The sequence below is a fragment of the Amborella trichopoda genome, chromosome 6 (assembly GCF_054954075.1).
Source record: "Amborella trichopoda isolate Santa Cruz 75 chromosome 6, AtrichopodaSantaCruz75HAP2 v2.0, whole genome shotgun sequence".
NCBI lineage: Eukaryota > Viridiplantae > Streptophyta > Magnoliopsida > Amborellales > Amborellaceae > Amborella > Amborella trichopoda.
In genome coordinates, this window is record NC_142341.1 from 16,017,629 (window position 1) to 16,042,641 (window position 25,013).

The following is a 25,013-nucleotide window of genomic DNA, read 5'->3' on the forward strand; positions in this document are numbered from 1 at the left end:
AAAGAAAAATTAGAAAAAATTATTAGAGCAATATAGCAGATGAGGGAGTTTCATGAAAAAAGATGGGGTAAAAAAAAAAAAAGAAGCTGCTTTGATCCTTAGGCCATGCAACTTCATTACAAATTTCAAGGCATGATCAAGTAATGATCCGACCAAGAAGAGAAAAAAGGCCAGAAAAAATGAAAACAACATTTCATAAATACCATATAATTCATGAAAACATATTGAGAAGAGTAAATATCAAAGACCCATCTCAAAGCCATGAGTTTTCTCTCTCATTACATCAAAAACAACACCAACTTCATAAAAAAGGGGCCCAGAAGAGCAAACGCCATGAGTTTTCTCTCTCATTACATCAAAAACAACACCAACTTCATAAATAATGGGCCAGAAGATCAAATGTAATATATGTGGGGTTTTTGTAGCCATTAAAGGCCTTGTGTATAAACATTTTATATGGTGGAACATAAAGACGGTGAGAGTATGGTCATTTGTGAATCATACTAGACAAATGCTATTTGCTGATACTCAGACTTAGCTTGATGTGCTAAGTCAATCGAGTTGAAAAACATATGATACATAGGCATATAACTAAACGATGAGGGTTTTGTGGGTCATCCCTTGATGTGGTCAGAGTTTCCTAAATGAGTGAGCCGAGGGACTGTGTGACCCTTGTGTGTGATGGTTGGCCTTTAGAGACGAGGGTCAAAGCCCCATCCTCGAACCATTATACGGTATGTACATATGATAACCATATGGGAAAACAAACCACCTTTCAAGGTGAAGCATGTACATGTGCGAGATGTTACCCCTATACACCATACAACTGTGGTTGCATCAGGCCTAAGTGACATTGGTTCGTCTCTAGGGAAGAATATGTAGTCCATAGGTTGGGATTGTATCTCATTGCCTATTTCCTGACTTTGGTAGCCCGATCATGAACCCCTACAGTGGTATGTAGGTCATGGGAACTGCTCGGTCAATTTGAGAAAGCTAGTGTGGAACATAGTCTACAATTGAAGGTGGAGTGCTCCAGTAATATATTAATTTCTATATCTTGTCAGATCTGATTATCATCAAAATTATTAAGTTTTAATTATTTTGATATTATATATTTTTTTAGAATAATTATATGAATTTTATAACTCTCTGGATATTTTATTTTTACAATTTGGTTTTATAAAATAAGATAAAATCAATTTTCATTATTTAAATAATAAAAAAGAAATAAAGGTTATTTCTAAAATCCATTTAATATTTTATTTATTCACAAACACATAGGAGCTACCATGAGGTGTATGGCCTATCTTAAATTGAAACACATGGTAAAATTGGGTGGGGCCTACACAAGGCTATCTAGGGTGGCATGCCCTACCCATGGGTAGTTGACTTATTATATTTTGTTCAAGCCAACATTGGCTTGTAAATCAAGTTATGTGTTTTTGGTATGTTTTGTGATTTAAGAGTTTTGACTATTCAAAGTTAGTTTGAATAAGGGATAATATTCATAAGATAAGAAAGTATGACAATATTTTCTATATAGAAATATTTGATGGGATTAGGTTTAGAAAATTAGAGGATAAAGTTCTAGCACATTCTTTTGAATCATGATGGCTAATTTAAGGAATGGATGACTCATATCTCTTACCCCACAAGTCTCATATGATCAATTGTCTCGATTTAATCTCACTAAAGATGACTGACCCTAAAGAAACCTTAGCTTATGAAAAATCTATAAATAGGGGCCCCCTCTCCCATATTATCTACACATATTTCTGATATCTCTCTTTTATCTCTCTCATAAAGGGGTACGCCCTACCTTTAGGGTTTCATCTCTTCTCTCTAAAATATGCTCTCACCTCTCTTATCCTTAAGAGGGTTAGAAGGGGGGGCCACACCCCACTTAGGAAATAACAGGGGGCACACCCCACTTAGTTAAGGCATAGAGGCCTTAAGAACTTTGATTATTCCACTACTATTCTATTGAAGGTTTGAGGCTTAAGCTTTTTCATACTTAGAAGATTTGATATTGACCATTGATCATGTGCGGCATTGGAGGAGGAGACTCCGTACGAGATGTTCTAAGCTTGTTGAGGTAATTTCCGGCATCTTTTTATTTTGTACTATGCAATATTTCTTTCTTTTGTCTTTCTTACTCCCATAGCAGTTTGTTGATTTCTTTTATTGAATAAAGAATTTGTATTTAGTAGTAGCAAGTGAGAACCACTTTTTGTTTATTTATTTGCTTCTTTCAAAAGAAGTTTTATTGTACTTGGATCATTGTAAGTTATCTAATCGGTGAAAAAAATAAGAAAAATTAAAAAGTACATACACTGTGTTGGATCACATTGTCCACCTTTCAATATACCCACCTCAAAATTGAAATGAATTTAGTGTTCAACCAACACGTAGACATGAAATAGGTTCTCAGTATTTACATATTTTTTGTATAATAATGAAATCTATAATGCAATATTTCTTTTTATGGAAACCTAAAAAACTAGATTTTAAAGAAATTTTAGCAACTTTTTGAAAAACATTTAAGGCTATATTGGCTTGAACTAGTCGATCCATCGATCCGAATTGTCAATTCGCCGATTTAGACCGGTTTCCGAGACTATTGATTCACCGGGCCAATCTGGCATTTCAAACAATGGTAAAACACACTCATTTGGACAATACGTGAAAGAGCCTTTCAATGTTGTCCTCAAAACTAAACAAATCCTAAATTCGTTTCACTACAATGTGCAATCTTTTAATTTACGGAAAAGTTTATAAAAGTGTGAGGCTCTAAACAATCAAATTAAAGTCCACCTCAAAAATTTATTAAAAAAGGTTGTTTCGATGCTAAAAGACCCTCAATTCAATCATCTCAACCTCAAGATGTATGGGCATGAGACAAAAAAGTTTTCAAGTATTGAAAATATTGCATCTTGTAATGTATTATCTAAACCGTTAATTTTCAAGATTTTCAAGTATTCATAGATCTACTCAATCTACACTATTTTTTAACTTTATATTCTATTAGTAGATACAAAAATTATTTTTCTGGTCATTATAAAGATTTCTAATATTAAAACAACATATTTCTGCACTATTTAAAGGTGCATCCTATTTTAATTGATTAGAGTCTCAGCCTTGTACAAACCACACCCTTTAACATATGCTCTAATATTTAACTAATAGTCTATCGAAAATCTGTGGGACTAATGTTTAGAACATTTTTGTTATTACTCATTTATAAAAAATTTGTAACAATTCAATGTTGATAAAAAGTACTGAATTTTATATGTTTATTCTCAAATGCACCAATTTCTGATGAGATTAACTCAAATTCATGCAAAACTAGTCAAAGATTGATAAATCAATATATAAGTTGGTCAGTCGAATTACAATCTCAAAACTGACACAAATCTGAGAGATCTAACCCTTTTTTGGATTTGCTGACAGCGCTTGCTGAAGTCTCACACCAGTTAAATTCCTAAAAGCTAAAATTTTAATCTAAACTAGAAAATATGAAACAAAACAAAAAAAATACATGAAATAGATTAATGAAATAAAGAAAAAATGAAAGACTTACCGGGGATCGGAACGTAGAGTTTAAGGCTTGAATTAAGTCGCTCTTGTGCTCACCTTCTCCTTGCTTGGATGCGTTTGCTTGAGAGATTGAACTGGAAAGCTTTATGGCTTAAAATTTTTTTGGAATTAGGTTTTTTATAACCTAAGTCTAGGTTTTTTAATTCCTAAGGACTCCGGGATTCAAGATAGGAAAAGCTAGGATTTCTATGATCTAGGGTTTTCTATCTTATTTTCTTGGTTTTTCCTATTTTTAAAGGTTTTTTAGGAATTTTTATTTTTTGGATTTTTCTTGATTTATTGGAGAATTTTTGGATTTTTATGGGATTTTCTTGTATTTTCTTCGAGGGTTTAAATAGGAGTGGGTCAATATTAATTCTGAAAAATTATAAACATTGGTTTTATTATACTAAAATTATTTCTAATTATCCTAAGGAAATTTGGGTTTAGCAGATAGTGAAAACCGCCCAAACAGCCCCTCCAGAAGCTTCCGTAAGATCCTAGAGCATTTTGGAAATTTTGTACTGACAATTCTGAAATTTCTAGACAATTTTATTCAAACCATAACTTTCAAACGGTATGTTGGATTTAGGCAAATCTTGGACCGTTGGAAAGCTTACGACATTCTCTATAATTTGGCACCAATTTTGATCAATGAGTTACTTTTTAGAGTTCTACAAGGCTAGGACTTCAAGATTTCTATTTTTTGTTTCTGAGTGCTAGATTGGTGTCCGGGCTAGTTTTCTATGTTCACTTGGCAAAGGGGTGTCTAAGATGATATTCTTAGTGTATTATGATAAGTTTTGGATGACTTCGGAACATTTCTAAGTGGCATAGATTCAATATATTTCAATAGGCTTAATATGGTCTTTAGGACTAAGGTTTCTAGGATTTCTATTAGCCAGAATTTCTCGGGAGTGTCTACAATATACAACAACACAAGACTACTAATAGATAGTGCACGCACCCCTCCCCCCCCCCCTCCTTCCCCCCCCCCTTACAAGACTTAAGATGAAAATTTGAATTTCTGGATAGTGTTGATTACTCTTAACATGTGAGGAAATTTTCTCGTTCATGGAGTAGGATCAGTGGCATACTCCATCTACTTAGTTTCATATTTGATATCTTAGGGTGATTGTAACTTTCTTGTATTTGAGTGTTTTATAAGTTTTTCTGGATTTCTATAATGCGTCAACCTTGTATGAAGTAAGGTGGACCTCAAAACCATGCTAAAAGATGCAATTTGGTGCTAGAAAGTCTTGTCATAGCCTAAAATTTTATTACCATGCATAATTATGAATTTTAAAGCTGAAAGAATATACCGATCGAGCGAACCCGTAAACAATTAAAAAATATGAAGATGGACGGTCCAAATAATATATTGTAAAATGTTGCTTTTATGACTTGAAATCTTTTTTTTTTTTTTTCATATCCATACATCTTGAGGTTGAGATGATCAATTTGAAGATTTTTAATTATCAAAATAATCTTTTCAAATATGTTTTGAGGTGCACCTTCCATCAATACAATAAGGTTGACACCTTATTTAAACATTTCCCTTTGTTAAATGATGTAATATTAGAAATAAAATAAGGAAAATGCAATGTTTTCTATAAAGATATCATATTAGAAGGGATACAATGTCCCTTAACAATGACAACTCTACTTGCATATAATCCAAGAAAAGTAAAAATGGCACACGCTCTTAATAAATCTAAGATGAATAACTTGTGGTTCTTCATTTAGTCAACTTTGATTATATAACTTGCCTATGTTCCTCTCAAAATTGGTAGCGAAACTTTTCTAAAATGAAATCTATTCCCACTGATGCATTCGAAAATCACTAACTATTTCTAAAATGGGTAGGGGCCTGTATTCCACACTGATCTACCCAAAAATAAAAAAGAAATGAAAAGAATTCTAAATGACATGTCACGAATTTTAAATTGGCATGGAGAATATTCTCAGATCATTTGTCCTTATTTGCTCAATTTTTTAAGCAACGTTACTTTAGGAATTCTTTCATATGGGCAACCAAATATAAAAGATATTCATCTTATGCTTGGAAGGGTATTCGGCTCAAATTATCTCATTTGAACGATAAAGGCTTGTGGACTTCTGAGCAGACCCATGGTTATCAGAATGTCAGTAAGGGACTCTTATGGTACAACTATTCATCAGGATCTTCAAGTTGTCATGCCAGAGGACTCTGATAATATTTAAGGTGTTCCTCAATCTTGGGTTTTACCCCAGCCGACGTCAGGTTGTTTGACATAGATATGGAAGGAGGTTGAGAGCAGTATCCCTCCATTACAGCCACATAGGGATTTTCTGATGTGGATTCATTCTGCGAGTAATTTGTTCTCAACTAAAGAAGTTTGGGAGTTTACTCGTAACAAGGGAACTTCTAATTGGATATTCAAAACGTTGTGGTCAACAAAATGGTTTTCTTGGTTGGCCCTGCTTCATCGGTTACCTACTACTCATCTCTTATAGCAGCGTGTGATTGTTATGACTCCTTATGTATGCCTTTTTTATAAAAATAGTGATGATAATTCATGTCATCTATTATTTTTTTGTGACTTCTCGCAGGCTATATGGAGGTCGGTTGCATGGCGGTGCGGTAAGCACTTCATCTCTGCCATTTCTATTCCAATGATGTTGAGAAATTGATTAACATTAAGATTCAAATCAAATAATTTCTTTAATATCAGGACTTCTGTATTCTCAACAATTATATGGTTCTTATGGGCAGAATGCATCCATAGAGTTTTCCAAGATAGGTTGACCAGAAGGAAACAATTAGTCATACAAATCATTTCTCAAGTTCGGGAGTTAGCTGATGCTAAATCCTGGACATTTCATTTGTCAGAAAAGGTGATTGTTGATAACTTACAGTTCAAATAGCATCTTCAAAGAGATAAAATTACTATTATAATCACTTCAAGATAAACAATGAGAGGGTTTTCTTGTATAACTCAACCAAGCAGAGGGGGTGGCAGGGGGAGGGATATGTTTATTAGGACTTCTGCTGGTGCTTTTATTGCAGTATTTTCCAAACCTTTTGGAATCGTCTCTAATAATTATGCATAATTTTGCGCTCTTGAAGAATGATTAATCCTAGTTGATCAGTTGCAGTGCTACCCTATTCAAATTGAAAGTGACTCAGCATTGCTCATTAATGTTATTCATGAATGTTTCTAACCTCCATGGAAGTTCTATACAGTGGTAGTAAATTATCGACAATGTCTCTTTAAGTGTGGGGCTCCAATTCCCATATTTTTTGTGAAGCTAATATGGTGGGGGATGTTCTTGCAAAGAGGGCTACATCTTGTCAAGAAGCTATTGTTCGGCATTCTCGTTTGTCGAATTTCATTTGCCTTGTTTAACTCATGAATTGGCACAGATACCCTGCTCTAGGGTTGTAGCGTAATGAGCTGTAAACTTTTTATTTTTTACTTATTAAAAAACAAGAAAGGGGCCTTCTCCCCACTGACTTACTAGACAAAGGAGTGAGTAACTAGAGAAATTTATAAGGATCACATTTAGAAAAATCTAAAGAAATTATTTTCATTGAGCTTTTAAAGTTTGTTCCTAAGGAAAAAGCTAAGGAAATTAGAAGCCTAAGAAAAATGCAAGGAAAATTAAAATACTAAAATTATACAAAATAAAATACATTTTTTATATTTTTACAGAAAACATGTCGTAAGTAGTGTAAAACTCTATTTTATATTGCAAAATAACTTACCAACTATTAATCACTATAGAGATTTTATTTGTTTGCAACATCTAATAATTAATAAATATATTCAAATTTTAAATTCTATAGCAATAGCAATCTAAAATACTAAATTATCCTTATATCATAAGTGAATCACCAAAAGTAAAAAAATATTTCAGTAAGGCCTGTGAATCACAAAAAAAAAAAAAAAAATTCAGTAGCATTGTGTATTGTATGATTATTTATTTTAGCTATAAAAGATCACAATCACCATTGTCAATATGATATTAGGTGGTTGGGAATGTATCATTTCTCCATACAAAATTCAAAAGGATTTTTTTAAACTTGGAGGATAATGGCATACACCATTTGCCAGATTTCACATCTCATGACCAAAGGTAGTTGTTGCCCTTTTCTATCATATGCAAACTTATTATTTTATAATATCTCATATATTAATTTGTGAACCTCATGTTTAAAGCAATTTTTTTTTTTTTGTTATGTTAACATGAAACTTTCATTGAGAAGACGAAAATATTACAAGAAACACAGAAACACATAAAAAATAAGAAAAAGAAGGGGGGAAGAGAAGTTTAGACGAAAGAGAAATAAGAAGAGAAGAGGGAGATGAGAGAAGACAATAAGAGAGAGGGGAAAGGCTAGAAATCGGGTAAAGAGCAGGCGATGATGGCACTAGTGAACTAGAGTAGATCCTTTAGCCAAAGTATCTGTTGCCCCCATTTTTCTCCCACTTAGTATGTTGGAAGGAGACCTCACCCTCAGCTAATGTGCCTTACCCTCAAAGGTACATGCATTTCTTAAAAGAAAGACCAATATCTTTTACCTGGGAATAATATATATTTATATATATTATTATTATTTTCATTTTTATTTTTCTTTACCCCTTTTGCTTTAGCAAAACATCACTTACAAGTGGTTTTATTAAAATAACATATACTTCAAAATAAAATCATCAAAACAATAAAACCAAGATCTTGAAACTTGATGCCATTGAAATAACTATTTCTTGTGCTTGAGAATATAAAGATGAAATTGCAAGAAATAAAAGTAGAGAGTGCCGGAGATTACCTTAACCGGACTTATTACACCCCACACCGAGTCAACACCATCCAATGGCGTGGGATCGACGATCTAATTTCAATCTCAACCAAAAAAGCAAGTTTAGGTCAAGCTCTTCAATATAACTCTTATGTTTCTCACAAGACCCTTAGACTCAATACCCCAATACCACTTCAAACTTCTCCTTCACAATTTTCTCAACCCTTGACTTAGATCAAATTATAGAGAGATAGATTATCTGTAGGTCGGGCGTGCCCCTTGGATTGGGCTAAGGGAGAGAGGATGGATAGGCTAGAGAGAGAAGAGAGAAGATGGATAGGCTAGAGAAAAAAGAGAGAAGTGAGGGGGGTGTGCCCCTTATGTAGGGAGAGATGAGAGAAGTGCTATGGAGGGAGAGAGAGAGAGAGAGAGAAGAGAGGCACTTTAGATATGTAGAATAAGGGGGGGGGTACACCACTATTTATAGTGCAAAATGGGGTTTAGGGTTTCTAAGAGTCTTTCCATTGTTTGCCTCTTAAGAGAGAATGAATATCAACCGTCAATCAAGGGTAACTTTGGGGTAAGAGATCTGAGTCATCTATTTTATAGATGGGTCTTCAACATTATGGAATATGCATTAACCATTATCCCCCTTTCCTAAACCATTTTTTCATCAATAAAAATTATTTAATTAAAAAATTATGCATTCCATAAAATAACACAAACCTTCTCATAATTTCACAAAATCTTTAAAAATTATATCAAGTCAAATATTTAGTCAACATCTTCCAACCGTATGGCCACATGTCATATCACCAAAACATAGGAAGAGAACAAAGGGTGAGGCGTGCCACCCAAAGAAAGCACTCATGGGCCCCACCTTCTAGAAATATGGTGGGCCCATGTGCACAATGGACCCTCATGAAATTTTTGTAAATTTAAAATCAATAAAAGAATTTTTAGAATATTATTTAAATATTTAAACTATTGTAAAGTTAATATCTTTATATTTATAAAAACAAAAATTATAAATAAAATATCTAGAGGTTTATTAAAACTCAAATAATAATTATAAAATAATTTCTATTATAAAATAAATATAACTACATTAATTTGATAGGAAAAATGATCCATATGGTTTAGGAAATGAATCAACAATTATGGGGCACTCCACCTTCGACTATGAACTACAGACCACACTTGCTTTATCAAGCCATGTGTTTTCTATGACCCACAGTCCAAGCACAGGCTTATTAAAGGGTTACCAAAGTCTGGGCGATGAGCCAAGGTGTCGCAATCTCAGTATGTGAATTACAGGTCCTCCCCTAGAGACGGGTCAAGATCACCTAGACCTAATGCGACCACAGCTCCTATAGTATATATGGGTATCTGTCGCACATTCATACGCTTCACCCTAAAAGGTGGCTTGCTTTCCTAAAACAGTCTATCAATATGCATGTCATGTGATGGTACATAGATGAGGCTTTGGCTCCCGTCTCTGAAAGCCACCATCACATACAAGGGACACACAGTCCCTCAGTTCACTCATCCGAGCATACTGCGACGTCATCAATGGATGACATATTAGAACCCTTATCGGTTTATACTCCATGCCCATATAACATGGGTTTTTCCCAACCGACTGGCTTAGACCGTCAAGCACAGTTCGATATCTACAAAGATTTTTTGCATAGCATAGTCTACGAGGGACCACACTCCAACTGAGTTTATGTTCCACTATATCAAATATTTTATTACAATCACTTATAAGGCCTTTAATGGCCACACAAGCCCAACATTTCTCTCCTTCTAAACATTCCACAGTACCGAAGCCACTAAAATTATCCAAAGGTGAAGAGCCTGACACGAGAAAGGGAAGAACCAAATATGGAGCAAGACGTGGTAGATTTGTCTCAGAATGACCCAAACCCAATCATCTTTTTGGAAAACCCAGCCCCAAAGGTCTGAAATCAAAGAACAATGGAAGTACATGTGAGGATTGGTTTCCTCATCACCCTTACAGAACAAACAAATGTTTTCAAGGTCATGCCCCTCTTTCTCAATTAGTTCTATCTTGGAACAATAGCCACAAAAAGGCTTTAACTCTACTAGGGACCTTGCACTTCCACACTCTACTGAGGCAAAATATGTTGGGGAAAATTCTATCAATAGTATATAGGGATCTGATTGAGAAAACCTCCCCGAGGGCTCAGCTTCTATAAAACTTAGTCCTGTTTAGAGGGGAGATAGAAAAAGTTGTGCAATCTGAACATGAGATCACAAAATTGTTTTGCTGCCACTAAATTAACCTGGCGTGTACACAGTTCCACTCTCTATACAACATTAGAAGCCTCCCCCCATAGCCATGTCACTAATACAAGCCCTTTTATGAGTTGATTTCTTATAGATAGGGGCCTTTCTTCTAGACATCTAGAAAGCCAAAATTTTGTTTTGATTCAACTACCTACCAACATTCAACTGTTTAAAGGAGTATGCTTGGCTCCAATAAGCATGTCTCTATGGATATTATCTTAAAGTCGACAAACTTTGTGGATTGTAGGAGAGAGGAATACTAAAAGGTGGGAATCACATTTTAGAAATATCATAGAAAATTTGTTTCTTCTTCTTTCATGGTTAAATTATGTAAATGAATGTCTAGATGCGATATTGTGGCAATTATGACCATTTGATGTAGATTTCATTCGTGATTTAAAAATTAGAGTGGTGGGTTTGTTGGGTATATGCAGCCATTAAAGGCCTTATGAGTGCTTGTCATTGAATTTTTTGAAATAATAGAACATGAAATCAGTGGGAGTGTGGATGTAAGGACCACAAATTTTCCGGTTATGAGACACGCATGGCGATAAAGTAAGAAAAGGGGCAGCGCCGTGTATGTAGTAGAGGAGGCACGCGCTTGGCGTAAAGGAAGGAGACTCATCGTCGTGTGTGAATGGAGGTATCGTCGTGCATGTAAGAGGCTTTCGTCGCACGTGAAATGAGTATCATCGAGCGTGAATGGAGGCTATAGCTGCGCGTGAAGTGAGCATAGCCGCACGTGAATGGAGGTTATCGCCGTGTGTGAAGTGAGCATCGCCGCGCATGAATGGAGGTATCGCCATACGTGTGAGAGGCTATCGCCGCGTATGTAAGAGGCTATCGCCGCCCGTGAACTTGAGTAGCGCCATTTGCGCATCGCTGCGCGTGCAAGAAGTAACGCCGTGAGTGTCAATGCCGCAAGTGTAGCGCCGTGAGTGAAAATATGAGATTTGACTGCACCGTACATGTCAGCACCACCCACGGTCAGCCACAGTGACCTCTACCTACCCAGTAAGCAGTAGTGGATCCCACCTACTGTGGGTGCTTAAGTCCTCTCCCCTTCCCTTTCAACGGCATTTTTCCCTCAGTTGCCTCACTTGCCTCATACTCTCCCTCTCTAAGAAGCAAAGTGAGAGGGTAAACTGCTGCCCTTGGAGAAGCCTTCGCTTGGAGGTTGAGAAGGCCCACAAGTGGGAGGTTTGAAGACACTGTGAGCATTATGTAAGTAGACTGGGTGTTCATGCATCACTTACAACTGATAGCCATAGATTTTAAGGAATGATGATGAGTAGAATGATAGGATGGAGAATATGGATGTAATTGAATTAAAATGAGATTGAATAATTGGTTGAGTACTATAAATGAAATTGTTAATTGTAGAAGCTAATGACGTAGCTCGCTTATAAAATTTACTTAACATGAATGAGGTTTTGCACTGAAATTTACTTGGATTTGTGAAATGAGGAGTTTTATTTGAAAGCATGTTGAAACTTGAAAAAAGGGAAATTTTCAAGAACTGTGAGGGCTCTTGTATTAAACTTTTCAGTAATCAAACGTGGTCCAAATGAGCTCAAATTAGTATTGAATGAAAGATATGCATGTCTACACTAAGTTTTCTTTTTATACCATGTTAAAATTTAGTATGGATGAAGAGATATACCCCAAAATGTTAGGGTATGTCGCTGTCCACAGTTGCTATAATTTTCAGCAACTGTCATGTACTTTGCGCCGAGCTTTTGACTGACCAAACAATGCCCGAACACCTTTAAATCACCACCACTTGAAATATCCATGAATGAATTTAAAGTTACATGTTTGAAACATTTTAAAATTTTTCATATATTGAGAGATATGCCCCGAAATATGAGGGTATGTTACGGTTCGCAGTTGCAAGAAATTCCTGCAACTGTCAATCACTTTGTGAATAGCTTTTGACATATTAAACGTCGTCCAAATATCTTCAAAACAACTCCATTTTAAATATCCGTGTGTAAGTTTGAAGTTTTATGTTTGAACTATTTTGAAATTCTCCTTAGATTGGGAGTTACGTCTCCAAGAAGAGGGGTACCTCACTGTTATATGTCACTAAAATTTTAGTCCTTTTTCGTATCGTATTACCTTTTACTGGATCACTCACTAAGCAACTCAAGTGGTGCAGTGTGATCTTTGATAAGTGATAGTTTTCACGTGATGAATACTAAATGCCATAGTGTTATGAGAGTGATGCTATGCAGTTATACATTCTGTGAAATTTGATAAGTGCAATACTAATGTGATAGTTTCATGAAGAATGTTACATGATAAGTGCCGTAATGTTAATGATGATTACTAAGCATAAATACCATGTGATAGCTCTCATATGATGAATGTGTTATGCCAAGTATCATAGTGTTAGGTGACTACTAGATAGCTTGAGTAAAACTCAAACCCTACATAATGAAAATTGAATTATCTGTCATAAGGCACTAATTTAGCATGAATGAATGTAATGCTTGAGCATGTTACAATGATGCGATAATGACCACTATACAATGGGACACCCATTGGTAGTGGATATTGTTCTATTATGATGCTGTAATACTGGCCACTACATGATGGGGCACCCATCAGTAGCGGATATTGTTCCACTGATACTATCTGCTATGCGATGGGAAACCCATCGGTAGTGGCGATTGCTATACTGAAAAAAGTGATGCCGATCATGTCCCCTAACTTGCTGAATGATAGGAGTTAGGAGAAAGTGAAATGGGAGAGTCGCACCCCCAAAAAATTCATGATGAGATAAGTGACTAATGCCTTGCAAGGTAAGTATCTATCAAAAAATCCAATGCACACTGGGGACCGTGTATGTGAGTATGAGGGCATTACGATACATACTCGCTCACTTGTCATTGCCCTCCCTCCTAAGAGATTGTAGAGGTCCTAAGCAATGGGATTGGCTTACTCCGATGGATAGAGCTTCTACTTCGGGAGTAGGTGAATTGAGGAGTGAGTAGATAATACTTGAGTAGTGAATGAGAACGATGATGATTATAATGACTGGATGATAACTATGACATTGGAATATGATATCTGTAATTGATGTATTGATCTGATTATTTATTTACATGACAATTGCACTGTGACTTCTTATACTTGAAAGAACTGCTTATGATGCATGAATAGACTCATTTATGATGCATAGCACCTAGATCTATTTACTGGGCTTGATAGATCATCCTCCTATATCTCCCCTCTCATAGATTGATAGCGACAGGTTGAGAGCCAAAAGCTCGTGTTTTACAGTTGGAAGTTGAAGCCTTATTCCTAAGAAGAAACTCACACCTTGTAAGTCGTTGGGCAGTTAGTACTGAATTTTGTTTATTTTGGAAAATATGTAATATTGGGCCCTGTTGCCCCAGACTCGAATGTAATATCTTTGGAAGAAATTTTAAGTAGTGTCTTTTTATTGATGTATGGATCCTCCAAATAGTAAATAATCCTCTATACTTAGAATTATTGATTGAGTTATTTTTCATGATTTGCTTTGATTACCTAGATAAAGGCCTTGAGTCCACTCCGACCAGAGTGACATATGCCACATTGGGATCACAAACCCGCACTCGGTCACCCTCCGTCGCATACGACAAAGGGATCGGGGGCGGGGCCGTGACAGTAGACCATACTAAGAAAATTCCTTTTGCTGATACCGGACTGAGCTTGACGAGCTAGACCAATAGTGTTTACGACGCAAATCAGAACGATCTTCAGATAAAGACCCCTCAGATCTGAAAACTACAAACTAATTTTTTTAACAAAAGTGATAGAGAATGTGGGAAAAATCGAATTCTGATCTGATGTTAGATCCGCCCATAAACAAGTGGATCTGTTCTCAAATCAATGGCAGCACCAGTATTGATCTGAATAAGAAACACGAAATAAAAGCAAATAAAATTAATCTAATCTAATTAAAATGAAATAGAAGCCGAAAAAGAAGTAATGAAGAGTAAAGAAGTATACCAAATAGGGCCAGATGGCTTGGGACTCCCGAGCCTTCCAGAGCTCGCCCGTATCAGAATCGATGTCCTCTTGTTTTTCTCTCTTCAAGTTTTGATCAAGCCTTGGCCTGGTTGAATGGGTTTTATTGATCTAAGGATGGCTAAAACTAAGGTTTTCAGGTCTTACGATCTTATGTTCTCTGGGCTCACTCTCTCTCTCTCTCTCTTCTTTTCTCTCTCTCTAGATTTCCTATGCTCTCACGTCCCACCTTTCTTTCTTATCTAACCTACTCGCCCTACCCCAAAGATTTTCTCTCCCTCAAGTGGTACAATAGTTTATTTTTCTTATAGGCCTAATGGGGATATAGAATGAAAATTATGGGATTTGCTAAGTGTAGACTAGATAATTACTAGCAGTTGGGGATATGTTAGGTGTAGAATAGATAACTACTAAAAGCTGAGGATTTGCTAGGCGTAGAATTGATACTTACTAAAACTATGAGATTTGCTAAGTGTGGATCATAGGATGAGACCATGGACTAAACAGTTTTAAAAAATAGGGTGTCTACAGTTGCCCGTCGTTGTCACTCCTTGTCCTTTGAGGGACAGGTGAGTGGTAAAGAAGTAGACACTTTTTAAAAAATAGGAGTCTACAGTTACCCCTCTTTGTCACTCCATGTCCTTCGAGGGGCAGGTGGACGACAAAGATAATACACCAACTATCCCTTCAAGACATTGTGCTCCCCACTCACCCACCTAGGACATTTTTCTCCTAGAGTTTTCGAGGTGAGATGTCTTTAAGTTACACAAGATTGAAACTCGAGTTGGATTTTCTGGCCATGCCACTTAACTTAAGAGTTTCCACAATTTCAAATTGATTTCCTTAAGGTTTCCTAAGGTCTTCTATAGGTTTCACCTGTTTAGGAAAAGGTTAGGTCAAGAGATGAGGCCGCAACACGATGATAATCATATACGGGTGTCCAAGCTCATTCATTTTAAAAGACATTTTAGAAATTTTGAAAATAGGGAGAGATTTGAAATATAACCCAAAACTTGGATAGGTCACAGTTTTAACAAAAGAATTAAAGTTTTTGAAAACACAAGACATATAATGAAAATTTTGAAAAGTGAAAGATATTTTGAAAACAAATTTTTATTTAGCAGTTTTAGCTCCTGCAACCATTTACACCTTTAAGCAGTTTAACGTCATGCAGTGATGGACAACACACCCAATCTTTTACATCATACGGGGCTAGACAAATACACCCAACTTTTTATGTCATACGGGGCTTGACAAATACACCCGACCTTGTACGTCATATAGGGCTAGATGTTTTCTGAATACACCCAACCTTTAACGTCATACGGGGCTAGACATTTCTGAATACACCCGACCTTTTAGGTCATACGAGGCTAAACGTTTTCTTAATACATCCAACCTTGATGTCATACGGGGCTAGACATTTTCTGAATACACCCGACCTTTTACATCATACGGGGCTGGACATTTTATAAATACATCTGACCTTTTACGTCATACGGGGCTAGATGTTTTCTTGTCTCGATTCTTTTACGTTGTACGAGTTTGACGTTTTTCTTGTCTCGACTCTTATACGTCGCACGAGTTTGACATTTTCATGTCTCGGCTCTTTTACGTCGCACGAGTTTGACGTTTTTTCTGAACTGGATTTTGGTTGGCAGTTTAGGCTCATACCACCAATGAGCATTTTCTTTTTGATTTTTTTTTTATGAAAGAAAAATACATTACAAAACAAAACTTGCCCCCTGAAGGGTTCCAAAGTTGGAGCAGGGGCATTTTTGGCCAAAAACTATTGGGTGACACTAGTGGTGTTGCCTAGGCAACGCTCTCAACGTTATCCAAACAATGCAGGGATTTGGGTGACATGGGTGGTGTCGCCCTAGGAATTTTTTTACTATTATTATTTATTTTTTGGGTGGGCGACACTAGTGGTGTCGCCCTGGAAAAAAAGGAACTTTTTTTTTTATATATATACTTTTTAGGTGGGCGACACTTGTGGTGTCGCTCGGGAAAAACAAATTTTTTTTTTTTTTTTTTTGGTGTTGGTCGACCCACCTGTGTACCCTGGAGAAAAAATCAATTTTTTTTTGGGTGGGTGACACCACCTATGTCTCCCAAGGAAAAATACTTGTTGCTTTTTTTGTGTGTGGTAGGCGACACCACACAGTGTCGCCCAACTAAAAAAGATATTTTTTTATTTTTTTATTTTTAATGGGCGACACCTGTGTCTCCGGAAGAAAAAAAACTTTTTTTTTTTGTTTTTCTTTTTGGTTGGCGACACCTCCTGTGTCGCCCTAAGAAAAAATCTTTTTCTTTTTGTTTTTAAATGTGAGTCTTATAGTTTAGCCACTTGCGACCCCTTTCTTGGACCCTATGTGAGCGCATCGGGTCCTTGCTGGAATCTTCAGGATGAGGAATCATCAAGTATTTCTTTATCTTCCAACCCCAGCCCTTGTATTTCAAGTCAAAAGAGAGTTCTCTGGATTTTCGAGCAAAACATAGTCTTCAAAAAGGTTCTACCCCTGAGTATCCAGTTTTGGATTTTTGATTTCGTTCCTCGATCTTCCACCTTTCGAGCTCTCGATGATCGAAGACATTAACAATGTTCCATAAGGCTAATGCTCATTGATTTTTCTCTTAACACAATTTTGACTCAGGAAGAAGGAAGAGAAGATGGTTAGAGAGAAATGATTTTGGAGAATAGAATGAAGGAGAGAACTTTTTTTTCATCTCCCCGGGGTCCCTTTCGGGTATTCAGCCCAATAGCATTTTTTCTAAGGCTTGGGGTTCCTTGCGAATTTTCAGCCTAGAGGATTTTTTTTTTTTTTTCATTCCGGGTTCCCTTTTGGGTGTTCAGCCCTGTAGCTTTTTTTTCCAATGCTTGAAATTCATTTCGGATTTTCGGCCTAGCGAAATTTTTTTTTTTTTTTGAAGAAGAAAACAATGATAAAGGAAGAGGAGGAGCAGGAAGAAGAAGAGTCAAGGTGCCGTTTTTTTTGCGGCAATTTACCCTAAGATCATGTAGGAATTCGATCATTTTTCCCTCCTCAAAGTGGCAGAGAGATTCTAATATCGGTTATCATCTACTTTCCCTCACCCCAGGTTGGCATCCAATATCTCTTTAACAATAGTTGCTGAATTTCCGTCGAACTTTTCTTTTGAACTGCTCTACTTGAACCTTGATTTTGGGACCCAAAAAAAAATTACTCTTAGTTTCCTAATCCCTCAATATTTTGAATGGACGAATAAGTTCATCAGGGTTTTCTTGTTAATGAAGTACTTTATATTACACACTAGGCGTTAATGTCTTTTGAAGTGTGAGGTATGAATGCCTCATTTGGTTATTTGCAAGGGGTGAGTGATCACTCAGCTCTTTTTCAATTATCTTTTTCATTGCAAATTGTGTGTTGCTTTTCGAAGGTTAACTCCGTAGTAGGCTCCTTCTCAATGCTCGAGATTAGGTGAGACTCTTATACCAAAGGAGTGATTAAGTTGGTATCAAATGGCCTTATGGCATGTTAGGAGTGAACAAATGAGGGTTGAATCTCATTAATTTCCCATGTTATGTCCTCTTCATGAGAGGAGACTGCCATTATTGAATAGTTTGATGGGGTTGCCCCTGTAGGGATTTTTGTTCTATTGGGAACTTGTTCTTCATGAGATAAACTTTCTTGATATGAGGGTGCCCCAATTATCAGAGTTGTGCTCCTGCCCCAGTTAAGCTCTGGAAATCTCTCCTCTTGAGGAGGTAACCCAATTTGGTCATCAGCTTTTAATTCCTCGTCCTAGATGGGTGGATCATCTAAGAAGTCTTGTGAAGCAGCCCAAGTGACCCCCTTATAATTTTTGAAGGTTCAAGCTCTGTCAACTCTAGTGAAGGTGTCAAATCTTTGGGAATATTCATATCTGGGCTCTTTGCTTCTCCACTATCTACAACTGGGTTCATCTCAAAAGGTGACTTAATTAAATCTTCTATGCTTGGCTCCTCATCCCATGTAGGTGGGTTGGCGAGGAAATCCGATGAAGGTTGTCTTTTTAAAAGATCCAATAGATCTGCTTCGGGCTCTTAGAGGTAGTGGCCACAAGAAAATATGAATTGAGTCGGGTCGTCTTCTTCGTCCCTACTCTCGATCATGTGAATGACAATGTTCCCTTTGCCGTTGTCTTGGTCTCCCGTCTTTCCAGTTGTTATGATGGTATTTTTGAGGAGAGGATTTTCAAAGATACCCATCTTTTGATTAGGCTCTTCAACAGGCTGATTTTTCAGTAGGACAGTGATGTCCCCCCTATCGATCAGCCCTTGAATAACCCATTTCGAATGATAGCAATTTTGAGTGTCATGTGAGTGCATTTGCACCACGTGCTCTTGACTGTGACTTGGAATGGTGGCTTGGATGGCGGTGGGAGGTAAACCATCGTTTCTAGACAAGATTAATTCCAGTACTTTTTCTAACGGGTCTTTGAGATGAGTGAAATTGTCCTCTCGCCTTTGGTTGCTATTTTGAGTGTTGACTCTAGGCCTTTTGTTTTGGTTTCGATTGTTGCGTTGAGCAGTTGAACCTCGAATCAACCCGTTAATGATAATTTCATTAACTTGACAGGAAGTATTCCCCTTGTTGTTGTTATTGTTTTTGTTTTTATTTTGGGAAGTGGTTAGCGGTTTATTCTTGGGCCTGGTATTGAGGGGTGTTCCTCTAGCCCTTTCATGACTTGCCACCCGCTAAATCATAGAGTCAAAAGAGTAGCGGATAAGACCTTGGCTGCAGAAGGTCATGTATTCAAGAGCGGCATTTTTTAGGGCCATGGATATTTTGGCCGAGTCCGTGAGTGGGCATTCGATGACCCGCATTGCCGCCCTCGCAAAATCGATTGATAAAATCCTCAAAGGATTCTCTCGGGTTTTGCTTTGTTGCACAGAGTTCGCTCAGGGATAGTGGCCTTAGTGTCGATCCATGGTAGTGGGAGACGAATAGGTTGAACATTTCATCTGGAGTGATGTGCGGTTGAGTTCTCATCCCTCTTTGATGCCAGTTCAGAGCCTCGCAGGACAACGTTTGCGAAAATATGGCCTTCAGTTGATTTGGCCTTCTCGCAAGGGTCGAACGGAGAGGACATATACGTTAACATGGGTATCTGGATAGCTCTTCCCGTTGAACTTGTTTCGGAATTTGGGGATGACGAATCCGAAGGGAAGGTCCTCCATTTCTCCGAGGGCCTCATGAACATAGGCCTTCGGGGGTAAAACTTATTGAATGCCCATTCTTACAAGCATATCTTGCATTATTTTCATGGTGCTTTCATACCGGGCATTTGGCATGATGGTAGGCTCACCGGTTGGCGGGTTCCCAAGTGTAGATTGATGAGTCAAAGCTTGGGGTATGTATTGGCCCGTATGAAGCTGAGGTTGATGAGTCGCGGTCACCAGGACAGTTTGGAGTACCTGTGCCTGAGGGACATACTATCCTATAGGTGTCACTACCGGCTGCAGAAATTGCACGGTCTGTTGGATGTGATGGACTACAGGGACCGATTGAAGAACCGGTTGACTCGGTTGTCCTAGGGGTTGCCCTATACCACTAAATTGGTTCGGAATCAACCCATGTGCTAGAGCATGAACAGTGTAACCTCGGTCAACTAAACTTTGAAGGACAGCTTGAATACCTGCATCACCTAAGGGTCGGTTCAGGTCGATACCTCTGTTTCGTACAGCGTTCAGGTTATCATTAGTTGTACTATGGTGGCTTGAGGCTGGTTCAGATCCCCTAGACCTAAGTGGGTCTTGGTTTCAAGGTCGCCACGCCTCGGGGTTATTTTGGTTCGAGTTATTGGAATGAGTGTTTGATACAGCATGAACTTCTTCCCTCACTCGACTTCTACTTTGGTTGCTCAAGAGCCCTTGTAGTATGACCCCAGGTCGGACCCCTTGATTATTTGAAGTCTTTTGGGTATAACTAGCTTTGCGGGCTACATAGATCTCAGGATTGGGAGTCGATCCTTGAGACTCTGCCTCTATATGAAGACTTGGACGCCTAAAGATGGACGGATCCAGGTTCTGGCCATAATCCCAAGGGATTATGACATATTGGTCCCTAGGCTTGGAAAGGTTAGGTTTGGAGTCTGCTATGGAGCAATCATCATAGTCCCCCTGAGTGATCGATATGGTGGCTGCTTCTGACTCGATTCTGGAATCTAGACTTATGGTGAGATCTAGACTCGATGGCTTAGGAGAAAAGCTAGTCTGGTTTCAGGGGCGAAACCATAAACTAAGACTTAGGCTAGGACTAGACCAAACCTGCTAGACTTGATGAATTTTGGTTTAGACCCTGAACTAGGGTAAACCTAGTCTAGCTCTAGAGGCAACTCTAAGCTAGGACCTATGCTATAACTTAGACTGAGATCTAGACTAAATGGGTACGAGTCTCGGCTCGGACCAAGAGTGGGTCTGAGTTCGGACCTAGGTGTGAGCCTGGTTCAGACCTGGACTGAGTTGGGTTTAAGCCTGGGCTTAGACCAAGAGGGTTTTGAAGATCAGACCGGGTGTGGACCCGGACTGGATCATGGTTGAGCTAGGCACGAGCCCCTAGCTCAGACCAAAAGGGGGCTTAGGTTCAAACCTGGGTGTGAACCTGGTTCAGACCTGGGCTAGGCTGGGTACAAGCCTAGGCTTAGACCAAGAGAGTTTCAACTCAGACCAGAAGTGGATTCGAACGGAGAGCTAAGATTAAACAAGTGAAATAAGCAACACAGCACTCGAAAAATTTTGCCCTAAATTATGGGTAGGCTCGGTCTGAGTGGGTTCCTAACTATTGAAATGTGGCTAGGCTGAATAGGTCCCCACGTAGGTCCTGGCATCATGTTATAGGATTTTCACCAGGTCCTACTGTGTGTGGAGTTGCTTTGAGGCAAAGGATTACAGAGGGGCTTACAGTTAAAGTTACGTGAATCCCAACCGCCTCGGCTCTCAATGCTAGGTTCCCCTCACGCAGTTATTACGGATTTTGGGGGTTTTCAAAAATATTTGTTGGTTTCCCGAGCATTCCCAGTCCGGTGTGTGCAAGAGTGTGTAAAGAAGCACGCAAGCAAATATAAAGTAGCAAGCAAGCAGGCACACAATGCAAGAAAGAAATAAAGAGAGCGCTTGACACCAATCGTGTCAAGCGATGTGTACTTCGAGGCGAAGCTCACTCGATGGCACAGTAAAGATTGAGGGGTAAGCAAACCCTAAGACGGTATTCAGTAAATGAAAGTGGAACCAAGTACAACCTATGCTTAGTTGAGCGTGCCTCAAGCCGAGGGTGACTCAATCAGAGCACAATTAAAGAGAGAGTGCAGGTAACCCTGGATTTTTTATTTATTTTTTTTCTTCTTTGATGAATAAAGAGAAGTAGCAAATGTTGAATCACAACCAAAGAAATGAAAAGAGATTTTTTTTTTACAGAGTTTTTTTTTTTAAGAGAGAGGGGCCTGAAAGGTGCTTTTTTTTTTTCTTAAGTGGAGATCCGTTTCTTTTTTTTAGAAAATGAAGTGGCTTTAAAAACAAATACTTTTTTGGCAAAAGTGATACTTTTTTTAAAAAAAGAAATCCAAATAAGCTTTAAAAGTTGTTTTTTCTATCTTGCAAAGCAATTTTTTCTTTTCCAAAAATGAGAAATGCCTCGGAAATTTTTTTTTTTTTTTTAAAGCAAGATTGCCTTTAAAAGAACTTTTTTTTTTAGACAAAGATACCTAATTTTCAGAAATGAGAAATGCCTTAAATTTTTTTTTTTTTTTGAAAGCAAGATTGCCTTTAAAAGATTTCTTTTTCTCTTTTTGTTTTGTTTTTTCTTTTAGACAAAGATGCCTAAAAAAATTTCTGATATTTTTTTATTTAGGAAAGCGATTTTTTATTTTTTAAAAAAATAGCTAAAGATACCTTTTTTTTTTCTTTTTTTAGTTGATAAGAAAGATGGCCTCAAACACTCACTCCTTTTCATTTTCGTTTTTAAGATAGAATGACCTTAAAAAGGACAAAACAAAGTTTAGCAAAAATGATCTCTTTTTAAAAAAAAAAAAAAGACAAAACAAAACAAGGGGACTTTAAGAAAAAGAAAATTTATTGCAAAAGAATTTCTCTTTTTCTTTTTTTTGTCAAAAATGAGAAACGCTGTAAATGTTTTTTTTTCTTGAAAGAAAAATGGCCTTAAAAAAAAAAATTGTTTTTTTTTGAAAAACAAGTAGTTGTTTTTAATTATTTTTTTTTTCTTTTTCTATCTCTCACACCCTAAAATTTTTCCCCTCTCTCTCATGATCTTTCTTCTTATTCTCCCAATCTCCTTTTCCCTTTTCTTCTCCCTATTTTTTTTGATATATGGGAGCTTCCATGTCTCTCCCTTCTCCTTTTAGCAAGATAATCACAAGTTAACAAGTTTTTTAAGGAAAGAAATTGGAAGACGTGATGGCCATGAGCAAAAAAAATCAGCAAGATAATAACAAGTTAACAAATTTTTTATGTAAAGAAATAGAAAGGTGTGATGGCCATGAGCAAAAAAAAATCAGCAAGGTAATAACAAGTTAACAAATTTTTTATGTAAAGAAATAGATTGGAGATTTTATTTTTATTCTTTTTTGACAAAGTGTTTTTCTTTTTTCTTTTTTTTTTAATCAAAGAGGCCTTAAAAAGTTCTCTTAGCAAAATAAGTTTTTTTAAAAAAAATAAAAAAACAATTTAAAACAGATACCTAAAGCAGTGTGGATTTTTTTTTTTTTTGATGGACTTCTTTTGAAAAGAGAAGATGAGGAGGGAAGTGTGAGACAATGACCAGGATAAAAATGTTGAGCGTGAAAGTAAAGATGGGACTGCTATGCTTCTCCAAAAGGTTTCTCGATGAATGTCTCCAATGACATTTGTTTTACTAAGGGATTTCGATAAAATAACCAACTTATCCAATTTGGACGCGACGAAGATTTTCAAAAGCTTGTGCTACTGCTAATTAGCCTATCATTAAGCCTATTATTTGACAATTTAAGAAAGGGAAGAAAGGAACAAGATAAGACTATCATTAAAGAAAAGGAAATAAAAAATTCCCCAAATCATTTTTTCCTTATCCTTTAGAAGGACTGTGGAAACCCAAAAACAAAATTTGTATTCTCTTGTGAAACGGCAACAGAATAAGTGTTTTGCTTTTTTTAATTTTTTCCTTTAGATTGGAGTAGTTCAAAAAAAAATTAGAAATAATGTGTAACAGGAAGCACAAATAGTTAGGAGACAAAATATACGCTTAGGTTTTGCGACTAGCAAGACCAAGCACGTGGATATACCACAAACATTCAATTTTTTGTTTTTTATTTTATTTTTTAAAAAGAAAACAGAAAACAAATAATAAAAAGGCGTATTTCGTGCACGAATCTAGCTCGAAATGCCTCACAGTGGGCGCCAAATTGTTTACGATGCAAATCGAAACGATCTTCAGATGAAGACCCCTCAGATCTGAACATCACAAACTGATTTTTTTAAAAAAGTGAGAGAGAATGTGGGAAAAATCGAATTTTGGTCTAAGGCCAAATCCGCCTAGAAACAAGCGGATCTGTTCTCAGATAAGTGGCAGCACCAGCATTGATCTGAATACGAAACATGAAATAAAAGCAAATAAAACTTATCTAATCTAATTAAAATAAAATAGAAGTAGAAAAGGAAGCAATGAAGAGTAAAGAAGTATACCAAACCGGGCTTCGCCCAAGACTCCCAAGCCATCGAGGGCTGGCCCGTATCAGTACCAGTGTCCTCTTGTTTTTCTCTCTTCAGGTTTTAATCAGGCTTTGGCCTGGTTGAATGAATTTTCTTGATCTAAGGATGGCTGAAACTAGGGTTTTTCAGGTCTCGCGATCTCATTTTCTCTGGGCTCTCTCTCTCTCTCTTTCTCGCTCTCTCTCTCTCTGGGCTCTCTCTGTCTCTAGATTTCCTACCCTCTCACGTCCCACCTTTCTTTCTCCTCTAACCTACTCATCCCACCCCAACGATTTTCTCTTCCTCAAGTGGTACGATATTTTATTTTTCTTATAGGCCAAATAGGGATGTAGAATGGTAACTATGGGATTTACTAGGCGTAGAATAGATAATTACTAAAAGCTCGGGATTTGCTAGGTGTGGAATGGATAACTACTAAAAGTTGGGGATTTACTAAGTGTGGAATGAATACCTACTAAAACTATGGGATTTGTTAAGTGTGGATCATAGGATGAGACCATGGACTATAATGGTTTATGGTTTAGGGTCTACTGAAATAGTGTGGTCCAATGAATTTTCTAAGGTTAGAAAAATCATAGAATTTACCAGTTTTAAAAAATA

At 37.2% G+C, this 25,013-nt stretch overlaps 1 long non-coding RNA gene across 4 annotated transcripts; it reads right to left on the reverse strand.

Annotated features, from left to right (window-relative positions):
- Positions 1–11,081: 11,081 nt before the first annotated feature.
- On the reverse strand, positions 11,082–24,705 carry LOC148781631 (uncharacterized). 4 transcript variants are annotated; one of them, XR_016057852.1, is made up of 3 exons: positions 14,672–24,705; positions 11,681–14,571; positions 11,082–11,551 (listed from the first exon to the last, which is right to left on the reverse strand). It is a non-coding gene; the product is annotated as an uncharacterized LOC148781631 (long non-coding RNA). The 4 variants fall into 4 exon arrangements; XR_016057851.1 differs by having other exon boundaries at positions 11,082–11,880; XR_016057850.1 differs by having other exon boundaries at positions 11,082–11,927.
- Between the last annotated feature and the right edge of the window lie 308 nt (positions 24,706–25,013).